The following is a 27,183-nucleotide window of genomic DNA, read 5'->3' as shown; positions in this document are numbered from 1 at the left end:
GCAACATGTTTCTTTTCTTATTAATGTTCCTTGCCTTAAAACCTATTTTGTCTGATATTAATTGTGCTATACCAGCGTTCTCTTGTAGTGTTTGTATGATACGCATTTTTTCTATTTTTATATATTACTTTAATTTTTCTGCGTTCCTATATCAAAATTGTATAAATTTTATGCAGCATGTTTTATGTATTTATTTCCAACTAACAATCATTAACTGAACATTTAATTTCATTTCTAAAATATTTGTGTTCTAATTGTCAATGGATTCTTTATTTTCCGCTTCCCCACATCACTCATCTTACCTTTCCTCTCCTCCTCTTGCAGTCTTTTGGATGAACAAGTACTTCTCATTATTCTGTTTTCCTCCACTTCAACTGTTGGTTATAAATGGCATAGGGAGGAACGATTCAGCAGAGGCTTTGTCCCTGGCAGGTGCCACGGGTCGGAGACAGCACGGAAGGAGAGACAAGCCTTACGGAGACAACGCCCAGCGACGGACAGGAGGTGGGAGGAAAGAGCGCGGAGTCGGTGCTGGTGGGAGAAGGAAACGGTGCTAGCACGGCGGAAAACCTGTGGCGGTTACCCAGCGACGATGACATACATGCTCTACGATTCCGCCAAATCACGGGGAGCACAGCCCACAGAAAGGCCTGCGCACTCCCTGAAAGACGCTCACAGGGATGTCACGGCTCTGCTCTTCCTCACGACGGAAAAGGGAAACGGGGGTAATACCCGTCTATGGTAAAAAAGATCGATAATTTGGAAATGGGTAAATATTCAGGATGAAATGTTATCTGGCAACCCAAATGAACCCTCTGCAACTACTCGCAACAGTGCAGGTGAACCTCGCAAAGAAAATGTGCAAAAGGAACTAACTAGAAAATACAAAGTACTTTACGATTCTATTTATATAATGTGCAAAAGCGAATGCGTTGATAAAAGCTAAGATTGCAGTTATCTCTGGGCGTGTGCAGAGGACACGAAGGACTTCAGGACGCGGTAATGTTCTCATCTGGTGACACGTGCGTCCTGCTGGGTGAAAGTTCACCGAGCTGTACCTTGCAGGCACCGTTTTGTGACTATGTCAGACATACATCATTAGTAATTGACTCGGAGAAATAACAAAAGGATCTGCAAGGATACAGCCAGAGAAATACATACCCAACGAGTAAGAAGTGAAAATTATTGTTAGACAGTGAAGAATCTAAGGTTAAAATAATTACATTGAATAGAATGGCTGATTGTGTATCAATAAAACATAAACCTGGTGAATGTGGTCAAGAGCCTGGCAGGTAAGTGCATGAAGCGAGAACTGTTGTAAGCACGAGAAGAAGGTCCTGAGAAAAATCCAACGTGCCATTTCAATGCATCTATCTTAGAATTTTATTTTTTATTTTTTGAGATGGAGTCTTGCTCTGCCACCCAGGCTGGAGTGCAGTGGTGCAATCTCAGGTTACCACCACCTCCGCTTCCCAGGTTTGAGCAGTTCTCCTGCCTCAGCCTCCCGAGTAGCTGGGATTACAGGCATGTGCCACCACACCCGGCTAATTTTTGTATTTTTAGTAGAGACGGGGTTTCATTATGTTGACCGTGCTGGTCTTGAACTCCTGACCTCAAGTGATCTGCCCGCCTCAGCCTCCCAAAGTGTTGGAATTACAGGTGTGAGCCACCGCGCCTGGCCTCTTAGAATTTTAAAGATGTAGAGACAAATAACCAAATGCATATGAGAATTGTGTGATAAAACCCACAAATGTGTTGAGGTTAGATAGAGAGACTTACATGCCTCAAGCGAGAATGTACATTTTTATACACACATAAAAAATTTGCAAAAATCCTTCACACATGTGGACACACACATACAAACACACACACGGACCCGAACAAACCCCATAATGCTGATAGGATTCACCCCACTCTTTGATCATAAATCAATCACATTTAAAGTAAATTATTTAAATGGCCACATTCTGGACATTGCTGGTGCTCACTCATATCTCTGGTTCTTCCATGCATCCTGTGTTTCAGGAAAGACAGGCTAGGCCGTGTGACTTGCTTTGGCCAATGGCGTGCAAGGGGAGGGGAGGTGCCCACCTCCCAGGAGATGCTCTGAGGACCCCTCATGGTCCCCATCTAGTCTCCAGCAGTGGTGGTTGTGGAAGCTTGTGGGCAGGTGAAGGTGGCCTGGAACCGAGGGAGCTCAGAGGGGAAAATGCAGCGAAGTGGTTGGATATAAAGGAAACATAGGCTGGGCATGGTGGCTCACGCTTGTAACCCCAGCACTTTGGGAGACCGAGGTGGGCAGACCACCCGAGGTTGGGAGTTCGAGACCAGCCTGGCCAACATGGTGAAACTCCATCTCTACTAAAAGTAAAAAATTAGCTGGGTATGGTGGCACATGCCTGTAATCCCAGCTACTTGGGAGGCTGAGGCAGGAGAATCGCTTGAACCCAGGAGGCAGAGGTTGCAGTGAGCCAAGATCACAACACTGCACTCCTGCCTGGGCAACAGTGAGAAACTTCATCTCAAAAAAAAAAAAAGTGTTCTCCCTTCTAGCAATCAGTGCTAGAAACAGAACTAGAAATATACTCTCTTGCACACGCACAGGCACAAACATAGGACAATATTTCTCCAGAAAGACACAGCACGCATGAAGAGAAGTACAGGACATTACTAAATGACAAGAGAATATCTACAAAATGAAACATCTCACGTGTTTTGGGGTAAGGATACACTAATTTAAAACTGTCACTTCTCCTAAATGAATATGTAAATTTTCGGCTATTCCAATTAGATTCCTGCATGGCCCCGCATGAGGCCCAGCTGTGAATCACAGACATCCCCATGTGACAGTGGTTTCAGCAAGAAAGAATTGTATTAAGTGGTGTTTACCTTTTAAATCCTGCAAGAATGTTCTTATCATAAAAATGAAAATGGAATCACAGAAGATGAAGGGCGAGGGAGGCCCATTTAGGGCCAGCCTCAGGGAGGCTCAAGAGGGAGCTGCAATCTTCCTGTACCGCCAACCCCCTCCTCCCTCCACTGGGCTGTCAATGTCTCAGAGAGGGGGCTTCTGGTGACCCTCGGGCTCAGGCCAGCTCCTCCTTCCTGTCCCCTCACATGGAGGGACATCCCATGACAGGACCCCCTTGTGTCATTGAAATCCACGCACTTCATGAGTTGAAGTCATTTGTCTTAATGGGAAATGTCATTATTTCCCATCAAGCACTGAAACCAAGAATCCCTGGGTATAAATGCAAGGCCACTGCATAATAAACACAGCACAAACGCAGCAATGCTGCTGGATTCAGCCTCCGCACTCTGGAAGGCTAGACAGACTTCAGCGTATGTCACCGGCTCCAAACTCCAGACAATCCAAAGACTAAGAAGACAAATGGGGGCCAACTCCTTTCAGAGGCTGCTGTAAGGGGCGATTTGAGCTGGGCGCCGAGGCGCTTCCCTGAAAGCCTGAAAGCCTCCCGCTCTGTGTGGACGGAGGTCCTCAGTGGCGCTAGGACCCACATGGGAGCCCAGTGTCCTGGACCCGTGTGGACATGCTTTCTGCCCTGTGTGGCCTCTGACCAGGAGCCTGGGGGTGTCTGCTGCCTCTGTCTGCCTGGCAGACGCTGCTTGTCTGGGACACCCCAGCTCCACTAGGCCAGCCCACGGCCACCATAGCCACAGAAGATCGAGGCTCTGAGGGCTTTTCCATAGTGAAAGATGGGAGGAAGGAAGCTGGGCTGGGTTGCCTTTCCTACTCATTCATTCATTCCTCATTCATTCATTCATTCACTCCTAACTGCCAATTTCTCTGAGGAGGAATGGAGGGCTGCTGGAGTCCTTCTCTTTCCTGCCTTCCACCTCCACACTTGCTGCAGGTGTGGGGTTGGCCATCTGAGTTCCTCCACTGGCTCCTCACGCATAAGAGAAGAGTGTGTCGCTACTCTCACCCCAGGCGCTGGAAAGCAGAAACACCGAGGTGCAACAGTAGGTAATCTTTACTAAAAATGGCAGGAAAGGAAAACAGTGAGAAAAAATGGGGAGACACGGTGAAGGTGCCCACAGTTGCCTGGATGTGAGGAATGGGCCACGCTGCTGGCAGCTGTGCCCGAGCAGGTGGATTTGGGATCCTTGTGCAGCTCTGGGCTCTGGCATTGTGACTGGGACGGGGTCCTGGTGGCTTCTCCTCTGAGGGGAAGAGAGGGAGGGCTCTGAGGGGAAGAGAGGGAGGGCAGGATTCCTCCCCAGCAAGCATCCCCCTTTAGATGCGCTCAGACTTCCTGACTGGGTCCCGCTCACGTCGCAATTGAAAAGCACATAGGTGATAATAACAGAGGTTATTTTTTAGTGGAGACTCTTACAGCCAAACAGATGTGGAAAGCAAGAGGTGCACCTGACCTTTGCTTAGAATATGAATTCTCCCTTTCTGGTCTTTGCTTCTCCTGGAATTTTTTTGTTTTGTTTTTATCTAGAGTAAGAAGGATTATATCTAATTAGGCATTGTCACTGCCAAGGAATTAATTGCAATCTCTGAACATTTTGGATTATTGAGCTGTGCGGCAAGTCTTTAATTACTGTCTGCTGACTCTGCCATTTTTGTCAACAATAAATCAGTCCTCCTCACTGTGGCTGTAAACAGTGCCATCTTCGCTCAGTATCTTACACAACCTTGGCCTTCCCCTTGGGTGACCAATGTCTGGAAGTCACCCACTGCCTTCCTGTGGAGGTCAGATCCCTTAATTCACTGAATAATTAGATTTCCATAAAAATCAAAGAGAGTCACCTCTGACAAGTGACAGCATTTTTGTGCCATTTACGATCCCCACACACCTTGACCACTTTTTATGGATGGCTCTTTATATTTTAATGAAAGAAAGCCAATTAGCTATAAACTGATTACTAAGAACATAATCAGGGTCATTTCTTTGCAACAAATCAATCAACAAAATGCTAATTATGGATGGTCTTTTAGACTTGGATTAATCTATTAGTAATTAAAGTGAAGTGCAAATCCAACCTCGATCTTAATTGTAGCCAAAAGGCACAGACGTCTTTTTGTTGACCCATAAGATGCTGTTATTTAGCTTAATGCGGAAGGAAAACCCATCAATTGTCTGGAACTTCATGGCTCTAATAACATGTTCAGAGGAGGTCTTTGGAGGCGTTCATGGGAAATGTAACTGGGGTTATGCTTTGGAAAGATGGAGATCTTTTTTTCTGATTCTTTTATACTTTAATTTGCATTTTTATTGTGCTTGTAAAATAAGCTTTTTTTCTAAAGCAGAGTAGTAAATTCCCAGGCCTAAGCCTTGTGAAACCCGACTAATTTCTTACTTTGACAGAGAATGACGGCTGGACTGGGGTGAGGTCAAGATGACACAGTGTTGCTGGGATGACCCAGTCTGCGGGATAGAGTGGCCGAGAGTGGCTTAGTCCGCGGGAGAGAGTGGCCGAGAGTGGCTTCACCTGCAGGCTCCTGGGAGCACTGGGCAGGGGTCGCGGCGGATGGGCACTGCTGTGTGGCTCTAGGGACCTACAAGTCTCTCCACATGCACACCGTTTGTTTTCTTTACAAAGCTTGGTATAATTTTGAATGATAATTTAAAAATGAATGTGTGTGAAGAGTCCTATTTTACACAGAGAAGAATTCCTTGCTTGAGGTCCTGTGAGCAGCAGCAAGGCGAGGCGGGGGCTCCCTGATGGTGGGGGTATGGGCATGGGTGAGGAAGGCGAGTTATGGACACAGAAATCAGCAGGGGCATGGCAGCCAACTTAGGCAACAAGCAGGACTTGCTTGGTGAGGACAATCTGTGGAGAAATGGTTTCTATCCATGGGAAGCGAAGCACCAGCAAGGGTCACACGGCCAGCATGGATCACACGGCCAGCATGGATCACACAGTCAGCACGGATCATACAGTCGGCACGGATCACACAGTCAGCATGGATCACACAGCACGGATCACACAGTCAGCATGGATCACACAGCACGGATCACACAGTCAGCACGGATCCCATAGTCAGCACAGATCACACAGTCAGCATGGATCACACAGCACGGATCACATAGCACGGATCACACAGTCAGTACAGATCACAGGGCGTCCACTTGCTGGAAGCCAGGCATGCTGAATACGGTGTCAGTGTGGGTCTCAGCGAGATGGGCTCACAGGGCGTCCAGTGGGGCCAATTCCTGCAGACACTCCACTAAAGGAATTGATGTCACCTGACTTGAGTCCATGTGGGTGCTGCAGCCTCTCCCTCCCATGTCTGTGTTCCTGACATGACAGGCAGCTCTCAGAAGTGTGTAAGGTGCGTATACATGACCGTGCTTACAGCAAAGAAGGGGGTTCTTGACAGACTGAGGGTTTTGTGAGAAATCCTGCGATGATAAATTGCATACATCAAATTAAAAAGGGAATTTATACCCCTGGGTGCTTCTGTTTAAGGCGGGACATTTCTGCTGAAGCATCTTAAGGGAATTGTAATCGGTGCCCCCAGAACGAGGAGGAAAGGCCTCTCCTGACTCAGAAAATCCACTTCACTTGCCTGTGTCTGTTTCCTTGAGTCTAAAGTTTTGGTAATGGATTCTATTTTTTTTTTTTTTTTTGAGATGGAGTTTCACTCGTTGCCCTAGCTGGAGTGCAATGGCGCAATCTCGGCTCACTGCAACTTCTGCCTCCCGGGTTCAAGCGATTCTCCTGCCTCAGCTTCTCAAGTAGCTGGGATTACAGGCGACCACCACCACACCTGGCTAATTTTTTGTATTTCTGGTTGAAATGGGGTTTTACCATGTTGGCCAGGCTGGTCTCGAACTCCTGACCTCAGGTGATCCACCCGCCTCAGCCTCCCAAAGTGCTGGGATTACAGTCATGAGCCACTGTGCCCAGCCAAGTTCTGGTAATGGATTCTAATGCATGGTTTCCTGAGGGTCAAGTGAGTTGATAGTTATCTGCATAGCACTTAGAATAGTGCCTGAAATGTGGTCACTATAATTGCACTCCATCCATGAAACAAGAACAAGTAACTATAAAAAAAGCCAATGAAAGATCATGGGAACAAAAACACAGTTGCTGAAATAAAAGCGCATCACAGAGCTGCGGAGGCCTCTGATCCACTGGCCCCTCTGGGCTTCACTGACCCACCTGCTGCCCTGCCAAACGCATGTGGGCTTTGCTGGAATCCCTTCTCTAGATTCAGCCTTTGATGAGTGAATTGTAGTTAGCAGTCAAAGGCCAACAAAACCCAAACACAGAAACCCTTCCGCTCTGGGACCATCCCAAACCCACCAGGCTCGCCTCACGGGAACCTCCACGGGACTTCACGGAAGGCCCTGGGACCATCCCAAACCCTCCAGGCTCGCCTCACGGGAACCTCCACGGGACTTCACGGAAGGCCGACGGCCATCCCCGCGAAATGCCCGCAGCACACTCTGCAGGTGTCGCTTCTCCTTGTTCTCGCTCAGTTATTGGTGCAGGTTATTAGGATAGGAGCAGCTCCCATGGGGGACGTGTGAGGAGGCTGTGGGATGGGGCTCCAAGCTCCCGTGACGATGACAGCTTCAGCTGGTTGTGTCACCTGGCGGCCACACTGCCTTAGAGAGCGGGGCTGGGGAGGACGTGCCCAGTTTCCCTCTTCCTGAGGCTGCCTCGGGCGAGCTCTGCCCACCTCACCCTGTCTGAGGACCAGGGTTGCCGGGACAGATCCAGGTGGGAGGTGGATTCATGATTTGTTCTCCGTCTTCCTGTAGTGCCTGGAGGACACCAGTGCGCCAGCCACAAAGACAAGAACTGAATTCTTTCTCATTCATCCTGGGGTCTGCATCTCAGCTTCCTCATCTGCCCCAGGGTCTGCATCTCAGCTTCCTCATCTGCCCCGTGAGGATGATCACAGACGTGGAGAATGGCTCATCTGAGGACCCCTGAGGATGGGAATGACACGGACTCAGCTGTGCCCTGAGCCCTCCAGCAGTGCCGCCAGCTCACTCCTGGCCCGTGCTGAGGACTGAGGACGTACCCATGGCCAGGAGGCTAGCGGGGGTTTGGGCGAGCAGGGGCCAGCTCTTCCCTGATGCTGAGCCGCAGAACCATTCCCGTCCAGCCTTCGTCTGCCGTCCTCCCCCACGGTGGCTGACCAACCACCACCCTCTACTGGCCCTGAGCCCTTGGAGATGTCAGGCCGTGTGTGCAGCGCCAATCCACAGAAACTGAGGAAAGCCTGGTGCCCCCGTTTAGATCCGAGACCCCAGGTGTGGGATACCTGTGGAGACGCCACCCAAGTCCATCCCATTGGCTTTCACCCTCTCAACTCCCTGGCATTTCTCATGATGGGGCAGTACTGGTGATCTTCCCAGACAGGGAGAGGGTGGATGGACAGCCGCTGCCCCAACTCCCTCTCCCCGACAGGGAGAGGGCAGATGGATGGCCGCTGCCTCAGCTCCCAGGCAGGGAGAGGGTGGATGGATGGCTGCTGCCCCCTGGGAAAATTGTCCGCAGCCCTGGGAGGTCACAGAGGCAAGCCTGGAAGACAGATGGCCACTGAAAAAAGCCAGAACACTTGTTTCCAATAGGAACGCTTGCAATTTGCATTAATTAGCAAAGCAGTGGTGATTATAGTTATGACCTAGAGAACAAATGGGAGGATGCATCTGTGTCTGTCAGGCTGGGACATGGATGTTAAAGGCACATGGAGGCAGCTTCATGCCCCTGGGGCCGTCGGGAGGCTGAGTTCCCCAGTGCCCGCCTTTCCAGGGTTGCTTCGTGAAGAGGGGCCCAGAGAGAGTGTGTAGGCTGCAGGCTGGGGATAGGACCTGGAAGAGCCATCCCAGGGCCAGTGCTGAGGCAGGGGCAGGCGGGGAGCTCAGCCTCTCTGCTCTCCCTGGGAATTTCACACAGACTCAAAGGCAAACAAGGAACAAAGAAATAGCAAGCCCCAGCGACAGCACACCTGCCCCAGAATACCCGCCTCTCAGGCCTGCATTCTCCTGAGAACTTCCTAGGTAACTTTAATATATAGCATTTATTCTAAACATGCAATTTCCTGCCAGTCCCAAGTGGTTCCCAAGGAGCTATTTCTCCACTTGTGTGGAGGTTGCCGCCTCTGAAATGTGGAGCTGAGGGGAGCATGGGAGGTGCTGTCTCCTCCCCAGGAGTGGCCAAGGGCGGCGGCCAAGCTGAGGTCCAGGTGGGATCAGGGTGCTTGAATCTAAGAGTCCAGTCGATCGTTTTTTGCCGTTTGCTTTCCTTTGTGGAACCTCGCCATGCACGTCCTCCTCAAGGCCATGGTTTCTCTAATTATTCTGATATATTTTCTTTTAATCTCTTGAGCATATGTAACATTTTGGGGATGCAGATAAATCGGGCTTGGAGGAAATCTTATAGCTTTAATTGCTTATATTAGAAAAGAAGAAAAATTTAAAATTGGTAATCTGACTTTTCAACATAAGCAGATAGAAAAGCAACTTGAAGGAGTGGAAAAAAAATCAGTGACAAAATATGAGCTATAAATTGATGGTGTAAAAAAACTAATAGAAAAAATACAATAAAACAACCATAGAAAAATTTCTGTGACAGTATTAATCGTATAAATGTCTAACAATGTAAGACATGGCTGAAGAATAAACATAAGTTCTGGAGAGCTTGATTATCTATTAAAGAAATAAATTGTAAACCTTCTCCAAAGGGAAACAACAGAGACACAGGATTTTACTTGTGAATTCTGAAAAACAAGAAGTCAGGAAAAAATTGCACCAGTTCTACACAACACTTCCCCCAAATGGAAGAGGAAGTAACACTTCCCAGATTTTTTTTTTTTTTTTTTGAGATGGAGTCTCACTCTGTCACCCAGGCTGGAGTGCAGTGGTGCGATCTTGGCTCACTGCAACCTCTGCTTCCTGGGCTCAAGCCATTCTCCTGCCTCAGTCTCCCGAGCAGCTGGGACTACAGGTGACCGCCACCACGCCTGGCTAATTTTTGTATTTTTAGTAGAGACAGGGTTTCCCGCGTTGGCCATGATGGTCTTGATCTCCTGACCTTGTGCTCTGCCCTCCTCAGCCTCCCAAAGTGCTGGGATTACAGGCGTGAGCCACCATGCCTGGCCAGTCAGTTCTTTTTATGAGGTTAGCAACACCATGATGCCACACTCAAGAAAGGCATAACGAGAAGAGAAAATGACAAATGTTCTTTGTGGATATGTATGGAAGAATGCGCTACAAAACATTAGCAAACAGAACCTGGCAATCTACAAAGGCATAATAAAGACTTGCAGCAAACCACCACGGCACGTGTATACCTATGTAACAAACCTGCACGTTCTGCACATGTATCCCAGAACTTAAAGTATAATTAAAAAAAAAAGATTATAACAACAACAACAACAAAAAAAAACAGACTGGGACCAAGGGAGGCCCTGCGAGGTGGATTCAACATTCAAAAACTAATCACTGCCATTTTATTTACTTATTAACAGAATACAGGAGAAAACCATAATATGTTATTAATAGATGAAGAATAATAATTTGACAAAATTTAACACTTATTCATGACAAAACTCAGCCAAATAAGATAGAACAAAATTTCCGCCTGATGAAAATCATCTATATATATAGATGTATAGTGTATATAGATAATCATGTATCTATATTATACAAGTAACACCATACCTAATATTGTGACATTAAATGTTTTGTCTTAAAATCAGGAAAAAGTTAAGAATGTTCACTCACACCTATTTAGCAGTGCACTGGAGGTCCTAGAGAGAGCATTGAGGCAAGAACAATAATTAAAATGCATTTATATATCAAGAGAAGAAGTAACATTTTCTGTTTGAAGGTGACATGATTGCGTATGCAGAAAATTCTAAGAAATCTACAGAAAAATTATAAGCATAGTAACAAAGTCAACATGCAAAAATCGTCATATTTGTGTAAAAGAACAATGAACAATTGGAAAGTGAAATAAAAAAAAATCCATTTACAATAGCAGGAAAAACGTATTTAGGAATCAATTGTGTGAAAGCTATCCCGGCTCTTTACACTGAAAGCTAAAAAACTCTGCTGAGTGAAATTAAATAAGAGCTAAAGGTATGGGAATAGATGTATGGCACATGTATGGGTTGGGAGACTAAATATTTGCAAGATAACTCTTCTGTCCAAATTTACTTATCCTGATAGTCTTTTTAAAAATGAAATAGAGGCCAGGGTGCAGTGGCTCACCCCTGTAGTCCCAGCACTTTGGGAGGTCAAGGCAGGTAGATCACCTGAGGTCAGGGGTTCGAGATCAGCCTGGCCAACATGGTGAAACCCCGTCTCTACTAAAAATACGAAAATTAGCGGGGTATGGTGGCGGGTGCCTGTAATCCCAGCTACTCAGGAGGCTGAGGCAGGAGAATCACTTGAACCTGGGAGGCGGAGGTTGCAGTGAGCTGAGATAACGCCACTGCACTCCAGTCTGGGCAACAAGAGCGAAACTCTGCCTAAAAAAACCCAAAAACACAAAATAGAAATTGAAAAGCTGGTATTAAAACATTTATGGTGATATCAAGGATCTGGAGTAGCCAAACAATTTTGAAAAAGGAGAACTTTCTCTAACCTGTGTCATTTGGATGCATAACTGTATTTTTTTTTTTTTTTTTTGAGACGGAGTCTCGCTCTGTCACCCAGGCTGGAGTGCAGTGGCGAGATCTTGGTTCACTGCAAGCTCTGCCTCCCGGATTCATGCCATTCTCCTGCCTCAGCCTCCCGAGTAGCTGGGACTAGAGGCACCCGCCACCACGCCTAGCTAATTTTTTGTATTTTTTAGTAGAGATGGGGTTTCACAGTGTACATAACTGTATTTTTTACTACATTCTTAAAAGTTCTCCTTTTTCACTCCAGGACATAACGTTCCTGGAAGTGCTTCCTGTGGATGGTGAGGCAGGGGTACAATTAATCAGGGCAGGATATTCCGTGTTGTTGGGGGAAAGTAAAAGGACAGCAGGAATCTCAGTGGCACAGATGTTACCTCCCAGGAGTCTCACACCCTGATGTGGGCTGGGGGCTGCCCTCAGAGCTCTGCAGACAGGTGGTGACTCGGGGATTCAGGCTGCTCCTGGGCCCCCATGCTGCCATCTTAAATATGTTCCTCCGAAGGACAGTCACCAGAGCTGAGGGCTGGAGGTGGAACAGGTGTTCTCAGGGTTAGAATGGGAAGCATTTCCATCTACGCTCCAGGAGCCAAAACTCAGCCACATGGCCCCCAGTTGGAGGGAAGGAGAGCTGGGAAATGCAGTCTCCCTGTGTCCCAGCAGGGGGAACTGTGGCAAACACACAGCGTTTCTTCCTCAGGGCCTAATGAACGGTTTTGCATTCACCTGTTTCTTTATTTTAAATTTTTCAGTCAATTGTCTCAGCCATAATATTTCTATAACACCACAAATGTTGTTTCCATACATGTGTGGATCTGTTTTTGAGGCTTCTGTTAGGATCTCTTTGTCTCTAAGTTCATACCCCACTGCCTTAATTCCTACAGTTTTAGAATGTCCCTATTACCATAATTGTTTGTTAATGTTGATCATAGGCTGGGAGTGGTGGCTCAACGCCTGTAATCCCAGCACTTTGGGAGGCCGAGGTGGGCAAATCACCTGAGGTCAGGAGTTCAAGACCAGCCTGGACAATATATGGTGAAACCCTGTCTCTACTAAAAAATATGAAAACTAGCCAGGCATGATGGTGCACACTTGTAATTCCAGCTACTTGGGAAGCTGAAGCAGGAGAATCACTTGAACCCGGGAAATGGAGGTTGCAGTGAGCCAAGATCGCACCACTGCACTCCAGCCTGGGAAACAGAGGAAGACTCTGTCTGGAAAAAAAAAAAGCCCCCCCCCGCCCCCCCAAAAAAAGCCAGGTGTGGTGGCTCATGCCTGTAATCCCAGCACTTTGGGAGGCCAAGGTGGCTGGATCACCTGAGGTCAGGAGTTTGAGACCAGCCTGACCAATATGGGGACACCCCGTCTCTACTAAAAATACAAAAATTAGCTGGGCATGGTGGCCCGCGCCTGTAATCCCAGCTACTTGGGAGGCTGAGGCAGGAGAACTGCTTGAACCCGGGAGGCAGAGATTGCAGTGAGCTGAGGTTGTGCCACTGCACTCTAGCCTGGGTGATAAGAATGACACTCCGTCTCAAGAAAAAATAACAAAAAAGGAATGTTGATCATAAATGATCCTGTATCTTATAAAAATATTGCCATATTTGAATACACCCTGAGCCTCAGCTTCCTGATTTGCAAGTGGACATGGAACCTCTGCATGGCTATCTGAGAATTCTGTGATGAAACCAGGCATGGCGTGTGACAAGCTCAGCCACAGCGGTCCAGCAGCGGCTCCACGCTTCCCTGTGCCAGTGGTGAAGGGAGATGGCAAGGTGGAGCAGGTGGGGCCAGCAGGCAGCCCGGGTTTCTGGAAGTTCCACGCCTTCTTTTTACATCGATCTTAAAGAGGATGGTACAAAAGAAACCCTATTCCTGATGGGAACCATCCCTTAGTGTGAGAGAGGTTAAAGTTGAGAGACAGAAAGAGCTTGGACTGAGCGGTGGGGGAGCTTCTGAGATGTGGAGGGTGGCCCCAGGTGAGGACCAACTGTGAGGAGCCAGGGGCTGGGAGGGGCTCCTCATTGGTTGAGAAGATGGTTTTGGGGCTGAGGCGAGAATGCTGGCATACCCTCATAGAGTACAGCTCAGGAGCTTAGATGCTACTCAGGCCAATGCAGTGGGTCAGGTGAAGGATCCCCCACCCTGGTAGGAAGAGAGGCACAGATTTACACAGAGTCTGTGGTGTGGGCCCAAGTAGCGGGTACTGGAAGATAGGTGGGGGAGTTCTAAGGGAAAATGGTGGACACCCAGTCAGAAGATCCAGCATGAATTGGTCAAGCTGAACTCCATACTCGTGATGCCCCCAAGGCTGGGAGTCACAACCCCAGACTCACTGCAGAAGGCTGGGCCAGTGGTGAGTGTGGGGCTTGGATGGGGACCTCCTGCCCTGACACTAGTGGCCCAGCTGGAGTGAGGCTTCTGGTGAGCCCCCGAACTGGACCAACGCTGCCATGATGTTGTTTTTCAGAAAGATGGACTGGATGCAGAATAGCCAGGGACACCTGTCTCAGGCCTCATGCCATGGAGCTCTCACTCCTCACAGAAGGAACTGAGTCATGGCTAACAAGGTTGCAGTCACTATGAAGGGAAAATGCCAGGTCAGCCAACCTGGGGCAGAATTACATACACTTGTATATGCGCATCCACAGATGCACACACACATGCATGCATGCATACACACACAGACACATGCATACACACATAGACATATGCACACACATGCACACACACATACACACATGGTCACACGTGCATATAAGACTGCTGATTTTATGTGTCAGCTTGGCTACGCTGTGGTGCCCAGTTGTTTGCACAAACACCAGTTTGGACAGTGCTCTGAAGGTGTTGTGTAGATGTGCTTCACAGCCACAACAGCTGACAGCTGACCTTAAGTGGGTGGCCCTCGAGCATGTGGGGGACCTCACCTGGTCAGCTAGTGGCCTTGAGAGCAAAACAGATTTCCTGGAGGAGATGGAATTCTGCCTCGAGACTAACACAGATGCTCTGCCGAAATCTCCAGCCCGCTGGCCTGCCCTACAGATTTCAACCTTGTCAGCCTCCATAACTGCACGAGCCAGTTCCTTAAAATAAATCACACACACACACACACACACACACACACACACAATCTGCATACATGCCTACACACACATACTCAAGATGGGACCACCAATTTCCAGCCCAGGCAAACCTGCATCTATAGAGAATTTGAGGACGACTTTCTGGGAAGCCTGGGCATATAACACATAGACTCAGCCTCAGGTGCAAACTTCGTATCAATGTGGGTGATTGGGAGAAAATGTGGTGCTTGAAAAAGCAGAAAGAATATTTTAAAAGTTAAAACACAGCCGCTTGCCTCTAACAAGGGTTGGTGCTGAAGCCACTTCTGCAGGCACTGGGAGAATTTTCATGCCTGATGAGCTTTGCCGATCCAAGCCGGGAGGCGGGGGGTGCAGGAGGAGCACAGAAGGCGCAGAAGCAATGTTTTTTTCCACTTTGTTTTCCTGGAGGGAATTAAAATAAAAGCTGAGAATGATTTTTTTTTTCTAAGAAGAAGAATAGAGAAATGAACTCTCTTGCTTTCTGCTGGAAAATTAGATTGTCCTCAGGATGCAGAAGTCATCTCAGGCAGTTTCCATCAGCAGAGAAAGCTGGAAATTCTTACTTCCAAAGTCCCAGAAGGAGTTCTTTCAATGTTTCTCATGATTTATTTTAACTTTTTCTTGAGAAGATCAGGGAAAGAGTCAAACTACACAAAGTATCAAACTCAGAAAGATGAAAGAAATATTTCTAGTAAGCAATTTAAATGATCAAGGCATCACTAATTAAAAAGCTACATTTCATATGTTTTTCTCCTTCCTTCTACATTAGGCATTAAACATGATTTTCTTAATGTTCGCAAGTCTGTGGGAAAAAGATATTTTTATACATAGTGGGTGGGAATGTCAACTGGAACAAAATTTTAAAGGCCAGTTTAACAAAGTGAATCAAAAGTTAAAAATAATACACTTAAGTAGTGAGCTGTGAGTATCGGCTTTTCCACTTCAGCAGATGTTGAGCCCCCACCCACAGCCCTCCAAGGGTCTGTAACAGTGCGTGCTGCCAGGTGTGAGTTAGAGCACGGGTCCCCAACCCCACGCATACTGGTCGGTGGCCACTTAGGAACGGGGCCCTGTAGTAGGAGGTGAGTGACGGGCAAGAGAGCATGACCGTCCGAGCTCCACCTTCTGCCAGATCAACAGCAGCATCAGATTCTCGTAGGAACGTGAACCCTATTGTGAACTGCGCAGGAGGATCCAATGCCTGATGATCTGTCCCTGTCTCCCATCACCCCCAGATGGGATCCTCTGGTTGAAGGAAAAGAAGCTCAGGGCTGCCACTGACTCTACATGATGGTGAGTTGTGTAATTATTCCATCATATATTACAGTGGAATAATAATGGAAATAAAGTGCCCAGTAAATGAATCATCCTGAAATCGTTCTCCACCCCACTTCCATCCGTGGGAAAATTGTCTTCCAAAAAACCAATCCCTGGTACCAAAAAGTTGGGGACCGTTGCAGGTGATAGCAGAAAGTCGCCGTCCTCATCAGCAGGGTAACTGAGGCAGCCAAGGAGAGGTCAGGAGACTGAGCCCCAGCAGTTAGTTCACTCTGTCACCAGGTCCAAGTGAGGCAGGTCCCAGCTGAAAACAAGGAGGTGAGCCGTGGTCCCATTTTAGCATTTTAAGGTACACAGACATAGAGAAAGCCTGGCATGGCATTGAAGTATGAACTCTGACTTTTGCTGGGATAACGTTGCAGGTACATTTGATTCCTTGTTGGCACTTTGTTCAATTTTGCGGGCAGGATTCAGTGCACCTCTTCTGAGATACCAGGGCTCCACACAGCCCTGAGCGGGAGCTCGGAGAGGGACCCGTGTGCTGAGCAGCTGGGGATCAGGGAGGAAGCAACGGGTGTGTGTGTGTGTGGCGGGGGCAGGGGTCTCAAGGAGGAGGCGGTAAAGATGCCCAGTGCCTAGGCGGCTGCAGAAGGCAGGCAGTGCTGGAGCCGGGAGTCTATGGAACATCCTGGTGGGAATTCTAGCAGAAGTCTCCAGAGAAGGTGATGGTTGGTGAAGAATCGGGAGAGAAAATGATGCAGGGACGGATCATGAAAGGCTTTATCCATTAAGCTCATCCTTCCTACCCTATCTGGAAGCCACAGACGCCCCTGAGAAGCTCAGCGTGGAGAAGTGTTGGAAGACTTTCATTCTAGAACTCCTTCTGTCTCGGGGAGGGGCTGGCAGCTGTGAGAGTCGACAGGAAGAAGGCGTCTCTCTACGTTAGCAGTTGCAATAACCCTTTCTATGTCATGATTATTCTACGAGTTTTCAAGTTTGCAAAAGGTTGGACTAGAATAGGAGCCAAATGAAGAGGTGCATTTTTAAAATCCACAGCCCCATGATCCTTCAGACAGCTGGAGCTCTTCCTCACATCGATTTGCAATACATATTTTCAACCTTGCTGACTCACTCCTGTTAATTAACTAAAGCTGTGCCAGAGTCCCAGAACTGGGGCTCATGGGAGACGCGTGAGCTCACACTGATTCAAGGGGAAAGAGAAGATTCAGGGCAGTGAGGTTGAAAATCTCTAGTTCTAAAAACATTATTTTCTTCCTGCAAAATTGTGCATTTCTACAATTATTTTGATAGTATGAAGTCTCGGCCATTGCAAACCAGCATCGGCGTTTTTCCCTTTATTCTAAGTGGACGGCAGCCCTTCGGACACTCAGGTCCTGGGGACAGGCACAGATGCGCTGAACAATGTCCAGGTGACCCCTGAACTGGGGCTTCCCTGAGCCCCCATATTCTCTTTATTTGCTCGTCATGAAGATTCCGTGATAGGGCACATTGTAAAATACTTAGTACCTAAAAAAACAAAAGTGTCAATGAATTCCACAGTAGACATCTTTGAATGAAAATTCATCCTGCCCATGGGCAACCAGCAGCCCTGGGCAGGATGGAGACAGAGATGGCAGCCTCTAGGCGCTGGTGACCTCCTCCCCCTCCCTTTCTGGTGTAGCATGGGAAGACGGGTCCAGGATGGGATTTCCAGCCCCAGCCACACACAGAGACACTCTCCTGACTTTTGGTGCAAGCTCCTCTGCTAACTGTTGAACCAGTGCTGCATCATGGGGTGGGTAGGACTCAAGAGTGACGCCCTCTGTCTTCACCCAACACACACTGGGGTGGGTAAGACTCAAGAATGATGCCCTCTGCCTTCACCCAACACACACTGGGGTGGGTAAGACTCAAGAGTGATGCCCTCTGCCTTCACCCAACACACACACACGTGCACATGGCCGCTCATCAGGGTTGCTGCAGGTGTGGGGGCCTCCGGGATGGAGACAGGGATACCCACAGGGCGTGCACCTGCCTCTGTGCCTGACGCCCTGGAAGCACTTTCTGTTTTCAAAGCTGTGCTGACGAGGTGGATCAACGGTGCTCCAGCCTCCATAACAATTCAGAATGGTTATCGCCCTTTCATTCTTACATTGTTGCCCCAAACTTTTCCAAATTGGTAAGCACTCAAGTCAGGCTAGAAATGTCAAAGGCAAAACACGAACAAGTGAGAGGATGGATTTGCTTCAGGCCAAGAGCACCCAGGCCTGGAGATATCACATCACAGCCAGGAGCCTTCCTAAGCAGGAAAACCCTCTGTCATTCAGACAAACACAGGACATGTTTGTCTCTGTGCCCAGCTGGTTTTGGCGTCACAAAGTACTGTTCTTAGCGAGTCACTCATGAGGCAGAGATTGAGGAGTTGGCAAGGGGTGGAAGGGGAAGGGCCCCTGTCCAGTCTTGTCAGCAGGTCCATTAAGGGGAAAGGTCTGTGTCTGGTCTGGCCGTAGGTCAACAAGGGAGTCAGAGGTGAGTCTCACAGGAGCTGTGACAGAGAAGACAGATAATCTTCTTGTGGACGAGAAGGAAGCCAGATTCAGGTTGAAGACTGCCCAACGGAAGGCAAGGTATACAATCCCCAAGAAAGGGAATCTTGGGTGATGTGAGTCAGCTTTGCATCACATGGACTCTGGAATTTAATTCCTACGGGTTAATAAACCTCCTCTATGTTGGACACATAGACAATCATATATGTCATATGGGTGAAAGCTACAAGGCATTATGGTAAAAAGAAAAACCTGTGAAACGAGCTTCTAGCCAAACCCTAGGAGTGTTATCGTTTTTATTGTTCAGTGACTTACCTGTTTTCTATCGTTTTTTTTTTTGTTTCAGATCAATAGCTTCTTTTGTTAGTTTTATGTTTCTAACTTTATACAGTTTATGACTTTGTCACAAGCTAATGGCGTCTTGCTGAACAGGTATTTTACATTTTAACATAAACAAATTAATCAGTTTCTAATTTTATGGTTAACGTTTTTATGTGCTTGTGTACTTGTTTGATTTACGGAATTGTTCTCTACCATGAGGTGGTTTTATGTTATGGTATTCTCAGAATTTTAAGGTTTGCCTTTCACATTTAACCCATCTGGAACTTATTTTTGCATATAATGTGTGGTACGGATTAAGTTTCATTTCATCTTTAAGGATTCTGTTTGCTACATATTTCTTGTAGGTTAAATTTATTGGGTTAAGAAAGTATTATTCTATTTCTATTTTACAAGTTTTAAAAATAATGGATAAACATTAGATTTTATGAAATACTTTTTTGCATATGTTAATTGTAAGATTTTTCTCCTTTAATAAGTGAATTTGGTGAGTTAAAATCATATATTTTTCTTATGTATCCCACTCTTGCATTCCTTGGATAAAACAAACATAATTTTTAATAGATTACTGGATTATTCTATGAATATTTTTGCATAGAGTTTTAGCATGTGTGTTTGATTTTGTTACCAAAGTTATAGTCAGCTAATTTAAGGATTTGGAGACCAAATTTATTCCTCTTCTAGTCTTTGTAAGAGTTCCTATAAATAGAGGATGGTCTATTCCTGGAAAGTTGACAGAATTCACCTGTAAAACCATCTGGATCTGGTGTTTATAAGTATATACTAAATGTATTGAGTATTTATAGGACTGTCAGAATTTCTATTTTTTCTTAAGTCAGTTTTGATTTTTTGAAATGGTTTATTTTGTTTAGGCTTTCAAATATATCTTATAAAGTTGTTCAAAGTTTTTTCCTTCTATCTTTCCAACATCTGCTACATTACCAGCTTGTCTCTCAATTGCCTTATGAATAAAATCCAATAGTTTCTTATCTTCTTTCCTCTTTATCAATCTCACAAGACACTATTTATCTGACCAGTCTTTTCATAACACCTACTTTGTTGTATATTTTTCTATGGTTTTTTTCTCTAAAGTCTTTAGTTGATTTGTTTTCAGCTTTTCTTATACTTAATGCCTTTTTGTTTTCCATATTCTGGTTTTATAGTCTATGCTGTTTTCTCAAAGCTTTTCCTGATTTCACATACCACGTATGTGAAGTATTCACTATCGTTCACCTCCAAGCATTGTTCATTCTTCTTGTAATTCCTTCTTTGAATCATGGGCTATTTGGGAGTGTGGGTTTTAAACATGGGCGTTCTTGGCCACTTGCTGGGATTTGCTTTGTGCCTGGCACGCCGTCTTCTATTCTCCATCGTCTGTGGCGTGGTCTGAGCAGATGTGCGCTCCACCTGGCAAGCTCTTATGCTTTCTGCTTTCAGATTTTCCATCTCATTCTCTCTGCTTGATGCATTTTAGGAAATTCGTTCGGATGCACCTCCTGCTTATTGGTGGTCTCTCTTCACTGCGGCACTTGTCCTTTCTCCAGAGAGGGTTGCGTGGCTTTTTGGCAGGACCGTTACTCTGCTCGTCAGGAGGCCCCGCATGACCTACGCTGCTCTCCCCACTGTAGGGCCGCCCCAGGTCAGCCCCTCCACCTGTGAGCACCACCTCCAAGCTGCTTCAGCCCAGACCTTCTAATCCAGCTTCCTTGGCAATTTCCATGACTTCCTGAGTCCTTAAAAACAAGAATGCTCTCTGTGGGATCTAATAACACCTGCTTTCCTGAAAGTGTCTTGTGTTGATTTTTTTTTTTGAGACAGAGTCTCCCTCTGTCACCCAGGCTGGAGTGCAGTGTGGCGATCTCGGCTCACTGCAACCTCCCCCTCCTGGGTTCAAGTGATTCTCCTGCCTCAGCCTCCCAAATAGCTGGGATTACAGGCATGCACCACCACTCCCAGCTAATTTTTGTAGAGATGGGTTTCATCATCAGACCTCAGGTGATCCACCTGCCTTGGCCTCCCAAAGTGCTGGGATTACAGGTGTGAGCCACCTCACACAGCCCTAAATCATCTTTTAATTGTAATTTTCCTTAGCACTTGGTAATCTTATTCCCTGGAGTGAATGTATTTCATTTTTAGTTTCTTGGGGAAAATGTGAGTTGATTTTGAGGTAAGATATCAGTAAAGCAAGAAAATTCTGGAACAAACATAATTTTTGTTCTTTTTAATTTTTTTTGTTTGTTTTTTTTAGAGATAGTGTCTCACTCTGTCACCCAGGGTGGAGTGCAGTGGCATGATCTTGGCTCTCTGCAAACTCTGCCTCCTGGGTTCAAGCAATTCTCCTGCCTCGGCCTCCAGAGTAGCTGGGATTACTGGTGCCTGCCACCACACCTGGCTAATTTTTGTATTTTTGGTAGAGATGGGGTTTCCCCATGTTGGCCAGGCTGGTCTCGAACTCCTGACCTCAGGTGATTCTCCTCCTTGGCCTCCCACAGTGCTGGGATGACAGGTGTGAGACACTGCACCCGGCCTTGTGTTGATACTGCTGCAATGCCAGGGACCCTGGTGGAGACAGTTCTGCTGCCACCCAACAATGCTGCTCTCCTCCTCCTCAGACGTGGAGGTCACCTGAGGCTGCTGGGCACTGTGTCCCATCCTTTCCCAAACCCTATGTACTCTAGACAGTCAAAACATCCAGTGAAGTTAGACTGAATAAATGAATGAGTGAGTGAGTGAACACTGCCGCTGAAGGGCTGCCCAGGAGGGTCTTTAGGAGACGATAAACCATAGTGATCTGTAAGTGGCATTGACTATCAGCAAAGATGACATTTGTGGTTTTGGCCAACTTCTGCTTCTGCATTTATCTTACACATAAATGTATATTATGTCTTTATACATCAAAAGGAAACAGCTCAGCCAGTGTCTAAATTAACTAAATTCCCAATTACGAGAATTAAACTTTTATCTGACTTACATGTAATTCTGAGATTATTGATCTTGAAACTGATTCTTGCTGACCGTTCTTTTGGAAAACTTATTACAATGCAGCGATTAGGCTTTTTAATAAGAGCCAGATGATGTCCCATGTTAATGATCTCCCCTCTCTCGATTTAATAACACGTGTCCATATTATTTCCAGCAGTCTAGCTCCCATCCTCCAAAGCCGTGTCTTTGTTTAGTGCTATGATTGAATTGCATCCTCCAAAACATAAGTGAAAATCCCAGGCCCCAGTGCCTGTGAACGTCACCTTATTTGGCAATAGGGCCTTTGTAGATCTCATCAAGTTAGGATGAGGTCCTGCTGGGTTCGGCGGCGGGAGGGTCCTAGTCCAATACTGGCATCCTTATAATAAGAGGGCACGTGACACAGACACTGAGAAGAAAGCCCCCTGAAGACAGAGTCAAAGGGTGGAGTGACAGGGTGACGCGTGTCCACAAACTAAGGAAGGCCTGAAACCACCAGAAGCTGGAAGAGGCAGGAAGGATCCTCCCCTAGAGCCTCCAGAAGGAGTGTGGTCCTGCTGACGTCTTGGTCTCAGAGCTGTGAGGGCGTCAATCCCTGTCGTGTTAATCCTCCTGCTCCCACTGTGAAGGTACATTGTCACTGCAGTCCTAGGACACTCCTCCGAGTCCAGGCTCTGATGCGCTGCCCCGCACCGCCGTGCTCCCCGAGCGAAGCCGAGCGCTGGCTCCAGGAGGCCCAGCAGGTCCAGCGCATCCCTAAAAAGTGAGCTGGTCAGGATCGAGTGGGCCCGGCAGACGTCTGTCAGTGGAACCTGCTCGTGGTGTAGGTGCTGCCGCTTGTTCACAGAAGGGCCCTGCCTGATGTTCTAGAGCAGAGGCAAGAGTTTTTTCCGCACACACTCTTTCTTCGCGTGTAGTTCCCCCTTTCTGTCTGGCAGGGCTGCAAGCTGCACTGAGCTGCTCTGCGGCCCACAATAAGCCCAGGTTCCAGCCTGCCCGGCCAGAATAGGTTTTCAGACCCCATCGTGACAGACACAAAATTCTGCAGGCTCTGGGCTGAGACACACCAGCTCGAACCTGGCCTCTTCAGGTTCTCCTCTGGTCTTCTCAACAGCCAGACGGCCTCGGGCGCGTGGCTTCCTCCTGGCTGGCCTTCCACTTCTTCAACAGCAAGCTAGAGACAGGCACGTGAGAATCTCCCACTTGTCTGTAAAGGATTAAGTAGAAAAATGCCCATAGTGTGATGAAGTTTCTAGGTATGAGCCGCAATGGATAGACGACCATTTTTATTAGATGTGGATGGGTTGCACAAACACAGCTAAGTTTAGAGCTTATTATGAATCCAGTGTGGATGGGAAAATCATGACGATGATGACAAAAATTCCATCCCTCCTGGGGCCGCGTGGGTGCACGCGTAGGGTGCGGGAAGGACTGGCCCCAGCCCAGCAGGCTCCCTCTTCCTGGTGCTGCTCCCCGCTGTGCTTCAGGGACATTTGCAGGCTGGCCACTGTTAAGGGCTGAACATGGGTGTCCCCCCAACATTTGTTTGTGGAAATCTTCACCTCCGTGGTATTATGAGATGCGGTTGCAACCCTTGGGGATGGGGTGAGGGTCCTTATGAAAGGGCCCAGAGAGACCCTCCCCACTCCCCTTAGGATAACACAGTGAAGAGGCACCGTCGGGGGACCGAAGCCCTCACCAGACACCTGGATCTTGGACTTCCAGCCTCCAGAACACTGAATAATAAATGTCTGTGTCTTCGGCCACCCAGTCCACTGTATTTTTGTGATAGCAGCTTGAATGGACCATGACAGTTGTGTCAGTCAAGTGCCAACAGCCAAGACCCCAGAGGCACCGGCCGAGGGAGCCGTGTGGGGGCTTTGGGAAGGGAGTGTGGGGAGTCTCAGGCATCTGGGGCTGGGGATGGGGATGAAGGGGCTTTGGCCTTCTGCTCCCTGCAGTGCCCATCTCCTTTGCTGCTGTATTTTGGGTAAAGCTGGCATTGAGCTGGCCTTGGCCTGGATCGATCCCTTAGGAGAAAATGTGAAGTTCCAGAATCAGGTGCATCAGAAGCTGGAGGCAGGCGGACTGCAGAGAAGAACTCGCTGACAATTAGGGCGTCCTGAACAGAGCAGGGGCCCTGCCAGGCAGCAGGGATCTTATTCCAAGGAACTTCCAGGAAGCCCATTTATCATAGTTTAGAGATGGAATTTCTCCATCTAGAGATGGAAGATCTCCAGAGGGAGGTCCTTTCCAATGTTGAGCCCCCTGGTGGGTCTAGGATTCCAGGTTTCTCAACGGGAACTGAACACAGTGAATGGAGTTGCCCAGGCTTGGATGAAAACCAGCCTTGCTCCTCCTCCCTTCTTTCCCCCCATCGTCTTGCTTCCACACGTCCAACTCACAAGAAAATTAAAAAACAAAACAACAAAAAAAATGGTTATTCTTTCAGACTGGAATCTCTGGAGGATTTAACACACTCTCAAACCTGCAACACATATTTACGATACCCTTTTGATATTTCTTTTCAGAACTTGTGAAATATTCCTTGGAGTATCTCCAGGATGAGAATTCATGATCCCCTTGGAATGGGTTTAGATCTCGGAATGAGCTGTCATCCCGGCCCAGCCAGGTAGCTCAGGAAGGTAAGCCGTGTGTAGACTGTCACTGTTGGACGGATGGCTGTTTGCCTACAAAGTGACAGGACGGCCTTTATTTTCCAGCCCAGCCATTTAAAGATGATGCTAGACAGAACTCCAGATATTCTTGGAGCAGCATCAGCATTGGCACGAAAAGCCCCACGGCCCACAGAACTCCTTGGGAGGCAGCGACGCTTTTCTCCAATCCTGTTTAGTGCGTCAGTTAAGTGACAGTGCCTGAACTTTACATCCATGTCTTGTGCATATCTGTCCTGAAATAATCAGCCTTCTTGTAACCTGAATCCTGCCATCATGGGCCCTAAATATTGTATTTTTACAGCTGCAAGACCTTCCGCCAAGGAACCTGCTGCCAACTCGCCTGGCACAGGCGTCCTGAGATGACACCACTGCTCATTCCCCACTGGCACAGGACCGGCCATCTCCTCCAAGCCTGAGCAGCCTGTACAGCATCCCAAGCTCTGGGCGCACCTGGGGCAGCCGTGGCAGGAACGCCATGGGATCTGCTGAGCCCTATGAGGCTGTGGTGGGACCGAGTGGGCACCATGGCCCATGCAGAACTGCTTCTCCCTTGAAGAAGAAACACAGGCTATTGGCTCAGCTGTAAAAGGCAAACACAGGCTATTGGCTCAGCTGTAAAAGGAGATCACAGGCATCCGCTTGGATGGGGAGTTGGTGCCAGCTTTCCTACTACATGAAAATTCAATCGCAACTGCTACCCAGACCCGCTCTGTCTGCACCACAGCAGTGGTGACTGAGGGCATGCCTGCCATGCCAATCCCGCAGAGGAGTTTGCTGCAGCGAGACAGCCCCTTTCTCCCTCCATGACAGAGTTTAGAAGCCTCCTCCTCTTGCTGCCACCGTGGGAATTTAGGTGAGCAGCTGTAGTTGCCGGGGAGTCCTGAGCACAACACTTAACGCTGCTCCTGCAGTTTCATGGGCCATTAACAATTTGCTAATATTGTTTTAGCTTCCAAATTAGTGCAGCTCTGTGGGTAAGGAAAGGCTCCGTGGCTGTCATCAATCAGATGGAAATTCTTCATGCATGAGATGAAAAACGATTTCTAGCCTTTGAGGCTCAGACAGCAATTACTGTAACCAAAAAAATGGGTGGTGGGGAGCCGGGGGGAAGAGAGCTCCTTGCAAAATCTATCAGTAATTCTATGAACTTTATTTCTTGATGCACGAGAGTGAAACTGTGAGGATTTCAAGCCATGGGAACTTGATTTTCTTAGTTACTAATAAAGTGACAATCTAAAGGAGCCCTCTCCAGCTGACCTGCTCCCAGAAGGTGGGGAGAGAGGATGTCCGTGTGGCAAGAAGGATGACAAAGCCGTGAGGACCTGGTGACTGTCTTTGCTGAGCTCCCAACTGGTGACGCTCACCAGGAGGACGCCACAGATGGCTCTGCCAAAAGTGCAGACAAACCTTGGCCTTGATTGTTGGAAACCATGTGGCTTATCCCCCATCCCTCCCACCTTTTAGCACCAACATTTTTTCTTTTTAAATATTGATACGAGACTGGGCTGGGCATGGTGGCTCATGCCTGTAGTTCTAATGCTTTGGAAATCTGAGGCAGGAGAATCACTTGATCTCCAGTTCTAGACCAGCCTGGGCAGTATAGTGAGAACCCCATCTCTACAAAAACATTTCAAAAATTAGCTGGGTGTGATAGTATGCACTATGGTCCCAGCTGCTTGGGAGGCTGAGGCAGGAGGATCACTTGAGCCCAGGAGGTCAAGGCTGCTGTGAGCCATGAATGCCCCTCTGCACTCCAGCCTGGGCAACAGAGTGAGACCCTGTCTCTTAAAATAAAAGTGAGACTGTTATGAAATATGTTCTTCACAATTGTGTGCCATTTCTGTTTGGAAGGTGGTTCAGAGAGAGGGTTATGAGCCAGGCGATCTAGGGTTGAGTCCTTCTACTAACACTTGAGCAGGTTGCTATTATTATTAGACATCCCATAATGAATAGAACATAATCCAGCCAGGCTCCAGGGGCTTGAGGAGGCCAGTGTGAGTTGCAGCTATGGCTGTGCATCCTGGCTGCAGCAGGGTTCAGGGTACCAAGATGCTTCTTGTGTGTTTGACAGGGCTGACAAGCACTAGCTTGCTTGGTGGCCTCAGCCACCTACTTGTACAACAGACCCCACCATTATCGCTCCTTGTTATGGGCTGATTGTGTCCCCCCAAATTCACAGGGTAAAGCCCTATCCTCCAATGACTCTCAGAACGTCACTGTATTTGGAGACAGGGCCTTTACAGAGGTGATTGTTACAATGAGGCCATGATGATGGCCTTAATCCAATAAGATCAGAGTCCCTACAAGAAGAGGAGATTAGGACACCCAGAGTCCAGCAGGGCTGCTCCCACGCAGCAGAAAGACCAAGGGGGGATGCCGTCCACCAGCTGAGGAGAGAGGCCTCTGGAGGAATCAGCCTTGCCCACATCTGGATCTTGAACTTCCAGCCTATACGACCTTGAGAAGGTAACGTCTGCAGTGCACGCCACCCACCTGTGGTGCTTGTTACGCAGCCTGAGCAGCACGATGCGCTCCACTTTACAAAGGAGGATGCAGAGAAACCCAAAGCATCTTAGCAGGCCAACGGCCCCAGGGGCAGCAGGGCTCAGGTGCAAGCTGGGGCAGTGAGAACACAGAGCCGGCCCAGGGAGCAACCTCAT

The 27,183-nt window shown here is 47.8% G+C and overlaps 1 long non-coding RNA gene across 1 annotated transcript; it reads left to right on the top strand.

Annotated features, from left to right (window-relative positions):
- The first annotated feature begins 428 nt into the window (after positions 1 to 428).
- LOC129023047 (uncharacterized) lies at positions 429 to 26,336 on the top strand. The gene is made up of 4 exons (XR_008496647.2): positions 429 to 769; positions 24,377 to 24,490; positions 24,569 to 24,702; positions 24,825 to 26,336. It is a non-coding gene; the product is annotated as an uncharacterized LOC129023047 (long non-coding RNA).
- Positions 26,337 to 27,183: the final 847 nt, after the last annotated feature.

Source organism: Pongo pygmaeus, chromosome 23, assembly GCF_028885625.2.
Source record: "Pongo pygmaeus isolate AG05252 chromosome 23, NHGRI_mPonPyg2-v2.0_pri, whole genome shotgun sequence".
Lineage (NCBI taxonomy): Eukaryota > Metazoa > Chordata > Mammalia > Primates > Hominidae > Pongo > Pongo pygmaeus.
Note: the sequence above shows the minus strand (reverse complement) of the source record. Positions and strands in the feature narration are given on the sequence as shown.